The sequence below is a fragment of the Convolutriloba macropyga genome, chromosome 11, assembly GCF_964194025.1.
Source record: "Convolutriloba macropyga chromosome 11, txConMacr16.3, whole genome shotgun sequence".
NCBI classification, from domain to species: Eukaryota; Metazoa; Xenacoelomorpha; order Acoela; family Convolutidae; genus Convolutriloba; species Convolutriloba macropyga.
The window spans coordinates 7,530,694-7,536,810 of record NC_134478.1 but is presented as its reverse complement, the minus strand read 5'-3'; the positions used below and the strand labels follow the sequence as shown (position 1 = coordinate 7,536,810).

At 37.4% G+C, this 6,117-nt stretch overlaps 1 non-coding gene across 1 annotated transcript; it reads right to left on the bottom strand.

Moving 5' to 3' along the window:
• Nucleotides 1-2,470: 2,470 nt before the first annotated feature.
• On the bottom strand, nt 2,471-2,552 carry Trnas-aga (transfer RNA serine (anticodon AGA)). The gene has a single exon. It is a non-coding gene; the product is annotated as a tRNA-Ser (tRNA).
• Between the last annotated feature and the right edge of the window lie 3,565 nt (nt 2,553-6,117).

Sequence of the window (6,117 nt, the reverse complement as noted above, 5' to 3'; positions counted from 1 at the left end):
GTTCTTCCGGCTGTTTACTCTGTTTGAGGGGGTGTACTCTGGAGTGAATTTATTTTAAAATGTTCCCTTATTTACACCATTTCGTCAGATATCTCTTATTTCTACTCTTGACAGTTGTCAGAAGTACATTATAGCGGAGTATACGAGACGCAAGAATGGGGTAGGCGAGAATTGGAGTAGGGTTGGTACAAAGGACTACATCCTTTTGAAATAAATAACGAAAACAGGGTAAAACATTAGTGTAAAAAGAAAATTTTCCGTTTTTATTTTGACCTTCATTTTGAACTTACTCTTAATTTCACTCTTTACAACGTTTTTAAGCGGAGAAATAGGTGTAAAATAGGGGTAAAATCATTATTTTTACACTTTTTCAACTTTTCCCCCGTTATATTTGGGGAAAATCCTCGTCTCGTGTAGTTAACGAACACAATTGGTGCACTCTCTAAATATCTTGAATTACTAAAATATAATTACACTTCTTAAAAAGCCTTGTGTAAAATTTATTTTTAAAAAATAGACTAATATTGATAATTTAAAAAATTGATGTGGCTTTGTCAAGCAGTGATAGCCTTGAGATGTAATTTGATATAAGAATTGCAATTTTTCAAATAATCAATTTTAGTCAATTTTAACTAAATTTTTACTCAAAGCTTTTTAAACTGGTGGATCAGTTTTCCGGGATCTTTGCAACAATTGCCCCCCCCCCCTCCCCCCCCCCCCTTGGTACCTAGTAGAGAACCCCCTCCCCCTTTTCTGTGCTATACTTTACAATTTTACTTTGCCTACAATTTAGATAGCCGAATATCAGTTGACGCGCAATTGCGGACCGCTGTTCACGGCCATGCCTCTCATGCGCTCTGGGATGTAATCTGGAAATCGTGGGTCGGTTATCGCGGCGAAGCTGCGACGCGCTCAAAGGGCTCCCACCGACCCGCCATGCAGTCGGAAATTCTTTTTGCGTTGTATTCCAATTCGGCTAATTGTCATAGCATGTACTTTATTCTATTCAGTTTAACATAGTAAACGCATGCTTGGAAAATTTTAAGTAATCTCTGATTGGTTAATAAATTGCTCGCTTAAATTCTATTCAAGAATAGCCCCCTTTTGCAAAAGGGGGCTATTGTTGAAAAGATCCGTTTTCCGATACAATTATTCAGTTATTTAAACCAAATAGGGGCTATAATTTCGTTGGGGGACGGGGGGGACTCTATAATGGGATGAACCATAAACATTATTGAGAATAGGGTATGGTGTCTATGAAAAAGATATAAGAAACACCGCGAGAGTAATCCCTATCGAGTTCTAGGTGGTATATCTATACATGTAGCCCGCCTATTTCCCTCTCCCTAGAATGAGGGTAGATCTCCTCAGTGGCTAAGCGCCAGGGACTTTCCCCGAAACATTGAGACTGGGTCTTTTGTAGTTTCGTCCCACCCTTCACGGTGCCGTAATTATTAAGAGTACTAACCAGTATAGATTTTCAAAATTAGCTTGTCTCTTCAATACAGCTAGCAAATAAAAAAAAGCAAAATTATGGCTTATCGTCTTCGATAACTCAACGAAATTCACTGCCTCGTTTTCATGTTGACAAATGATTTCTTTAATGACGCTGTCGTATATTAGTTATCACTGAATTCGAAAAGAATATTTTATGTAGTATGTTTGTAGCGGTATATGCAAATTGACATTAAGCGCACATTTTGAGAGTAGTTACACAGTGCATATACAAACAGAACATCAATCTAGACGAATAAGTGTTTAGCCGAAAACATAAATAAGAAAAAAAATTGATAAATAAACCGTAATAATTCCCGCTCTCTCTCGCACATTTGATTCTTATTCACTTCTATAATGGAACCAGCACTCATTTAGGAGCATTTCTTTGGGATAACGGTTTCATTGACCTCAAGATAGTCTCATTTTCATGTACGGCTACGAAATTTTTTCTGCCAATGAAATCAACCAAGTGGGTGATTCGCTTTCAAATGCTCTTTTTCAAGGGCACTTTGTCCATAGACACGCAGCCCTAATGAAAGTTCAATGAATGGAATCAGGAGTTAGCTTCCTCCAATCCTGTCTCGTTGCGTTGCGAGGCCGTTTTAACCCGCTGTGCGCCCCTCGGCCGCTGATCCAACCCGTTTTATCGCCGTGTTGATCGAACTGATCACTGTTCCTTGTCCTTAATGTGGTGAAGAGAGGTTACATCTATATCGCAATTAACTTACTGTTATATGGTAATTCCCGTATGAAATGATGAGCCCAAAATCTCTGGCGTTGCGATAGGGCTCTAAGTGAAATGGATTGTTCTTTTGCTCACATTTCAATGTGGAGGCAACTCTCAACAGAAAGCTATTTCCTAATGCAGTTCTGCTGCAATTTTGAAGACCAAATAATTATTATTTTATTGTTGTTTTGTAGAATTACATTGTTTTTTTTTGCAGATACTTGGATTAGTTTGATGAAAAAATTTCGCAGTCAGCAGGATTCGAACCTGCGCGGGAAGATCCCATCTGATTTCTAGTCAGACGCCTTAACCACTCGGCCATGACTGCTTGAATCTACTCAACATTATAATGACAAAATTTTGCAATAGCTTGTGAGAGAAATAACCAAACAAATGACATTTTGTAAAAAGACATACAAGTTGATATAAATTGATATATTTGCCGTTTACATGTTATTTGGAACCCTCAAAAGTTATCGATAATTCATCTTGAAAACCGCACTTCAAGAAATTTTTAATGCAAAATTGGTGAGAATATCGGACAATTCACATCACAAACATAAAAAAATTTGGGATCTTTTCCGTTTGTGGCCACCCCCCCCCCCCCCCCCCCCAGTACGTTATGCGCCCCCCAGTTACAGAGCACGTGCAATTACATAGTAAATCACTATGTAAAAATATTGCACGTGCGTCGGGGGGTGCAAATATAATATGCGACCATTAAGCTGGGAGGGGGCACAAACTGGATCCCAAAATTTAAATCCAGGCAAAATAATCAATCCCAGCATAACAATAAACGGGGCGTCAACAATTATTAATGCTCTGCCCTAGTCTAGACCTCGACCTATGAAAAGACCATAAACGCGACCAAAATTGGGTATATGATTAGACCATGCTGGACCCAAAAGAGCTTTGAAAAGAACGTTGCTAGACTTTATTAATGCACCTATGGACTTTCGCTCGATCCAAACAGTTTCGCTGGAATTTTGCTCGACCATTAATTAATGCAAAATTTTTGAGAAAAAATTGGATCGAGCAAAAGTCAAATCATAAGTCAGGAAAAAGTCTTTTCATTGGTCTTTTTTGACCAGGTCAAATCTATTGTCAAATCATGGAGCAAAAATCTTTTCATGAGTCTCCATTTGGCCTCGAAAATTTGGGTCTTTCCCATTATAGCCCCTATGAAATTATAGCCCCCAATATGGTATAATTATATAATTATCATGATTGGGGGGGGGGGGGGGGGGGGGGGCTATAATGGGAAAGACCCGCAAATTTTACGTGCTTTTTTATTGCTCACTATATTGCTTATAATGTAGTCAGCATGTATGATCTTTCAGCTTTTTCGGTTCATAACTTTGGGAGGGAAAACAACTGAATAACGCCATATTTTCATCATGGCTGATGCGAAGAAGGTAATTATAATTAAACTAACTAGTTTCATTCAATCAAGTAATGTGGTAATATAGTACAGCTACGATAGCTGCTTTATCTTAAGAATTGCAGATTTTCTGAAGACCTTGGGCAGTTTTTCAACTGTGTTTTAAGTTGGACTGCAGTGACGCAATGCTGTTTAGCTTTGCTCCTTTGCTACTTCATTATGTGCAACAGAAAATAAAATTTTTTTCGAACTTCCAGTGAAGCAGCTTCTTCAAAAGACATTGCTTGACCCAAAATCCCTTTGAAATGATTTTTGTTCGACTCATGAAAAGACCATGCTCGTCCACAAATTCCCATGAAAAGACTTTTGCTTTAACTAAGAACCTCTGAACCTTATTTAATTACCTCGACAGTGCAATTTTGGTCAAGATTGACCCCTCCCCCTATTAGACTAATTGTGTCTTTTCACGAGTCTAGGCCTGGACTAGGGTGGCGTGCTCAACAACTGTCCAGCAGCTTTTTGTCGTCAACCAGCTGAATAAACACGACAAATATGTCATTTAAAGGACAACCGCCAAGATCAAACTGTAGACGCAGAGGTTTTACTTCAAATAAAACTCAGAGATGAGTGGGCAGTTATTAACCTGATAAAGCCAACTTCTTGTCAACTTGACAAAAAAAACAATTTCATCAGCAAATTTTTGACGCTGCATTTTGTAAACATTGTGTCGAGCTTAAGTCCAGCCCAAATTTTGGATCGAGCCAAAAATTTTTGCCATAAATCTGAGTCAAGCTAAAGTCCAGAATGTCTTAAAGTCTAGCTAAAATCTTTTCATTGCTCAAATGAGTCGAGTATAATCTTTTCATAGTACATTTTGGTCGAGCATTGTCTTTTCATAAATCTGTACCTAGACCTGGGTACACAAACATGATTTTCAATTCTGCGTTTGTTACCGAACTTAAGCCCCTCGTGACCATAAAGGAATAAAGAAGAAACGGCAGATAAGTTAGTTAACACAACTCCGAGAAGCTCAATCCAGTCAATTCATCAGAAACTATAAAAGTAACGCTTCAATAATTGAAAAATCAATTTAATTCAAACTCTCCATTTAGATACGTTCTCCTGATTCTGGCCTGCCTCAATTTGCAAAACAAATCTCGAATCACATTAAGAGCAAACAAACCCAATGAGATGGACAAAAAGAACAATTTTAAATATAACCCTTTACAAAAATATCGTACGATTCATTTTTCATAGATGCAAAAGATGAAGTCCTCGACCCAAGACAGGTATTGGCCAGACAAAAGATCAGATCATTGCAACAAGATCGCAGAAATCCTAACATTTCACGGATCTCTTTAACAAAGTTGAAGCAGAATTATATGATGTCATTTTCGTAAGCCCTGTTGTTAATATTGTCACAAACGATCAAGACGTTCAACTTGTCCTCGACTCCGAAGAACTTAAAGATGCTTTGCATTAAAACCCTCATCAATAGCAAAGAACTGACAGTCTTTTGAACTTCGTCCGTCTATAACAGTGAGCGGAAACAAGACGGTTGTGATTTAATCTTCCCTAGAGAAATTCTTGAATATACATACAACAAAAATCTTTGGAGAACCAAATCTAACAAAGCTGTAATCTTACCATACTCAGCATTTGGGCATCAAAATACTTATCAGTGTCTTCGCGATTCCGCTATCACTGGTTCTGCTGACATGCCGACCATCTTCCAAAAAAAGCAATAGAAAAAGCTTTAGAAAAATTACAAAATACAAAGTTTTCAATCTTATATGCCATATTACTTAATATGAAAAATAAACTTTAGGAGCTTTAGGACCAGCTATACATAAAACTATCTCTCCCTAACGAAAAAGAATTTGCAATAACTAAAAAAATGAGAGTATGCGAAATTCAGAAATTCAGAGTTTAAATCTAAAACAACTCCACCAAACTAGCTTCAAAATACCGAAGATAACAACTAGCTGCAAAAATAAGAACAGCGTATGTTAAAATAGCTCTGATCGTTCATAGTACGCATCTATAAAACCATTAAACTAGTTCTTACTCAAAGAACTATAACAGAGAGGCACCGCCTCTAAATCTAGGCATAATCTACAAAACAAATTTCAAATTAAAGCAGAAAATAAGGATAAACTCAACTGTATAAATCCAACACTCATCTGAAAACGTACATTTTCATCAATAGAACAAAAATTTGTTACATGTGACGTCAACAAATGGGCTGGATCCTTATATCGAACAGATTAATAACTCTAAAAAGATGCCCACCGCTTCTCCTGGCAGTTTTCACAGTCATTTGGAGATTGATACAGAACAAACGAACTAAAATCGGAACAATTATTGGGGAGTTAGAAGTTATTATGTTTTATTCATACAGATAAGGATAAATTATGCAAACGGATGATGAAATATTCTGTCTTCGTTAAAAGAAAATAATGCAAAGAGCTTCCAAACGTTTTCAGCGCGGTGGGTTGTCGCATTGACCGCC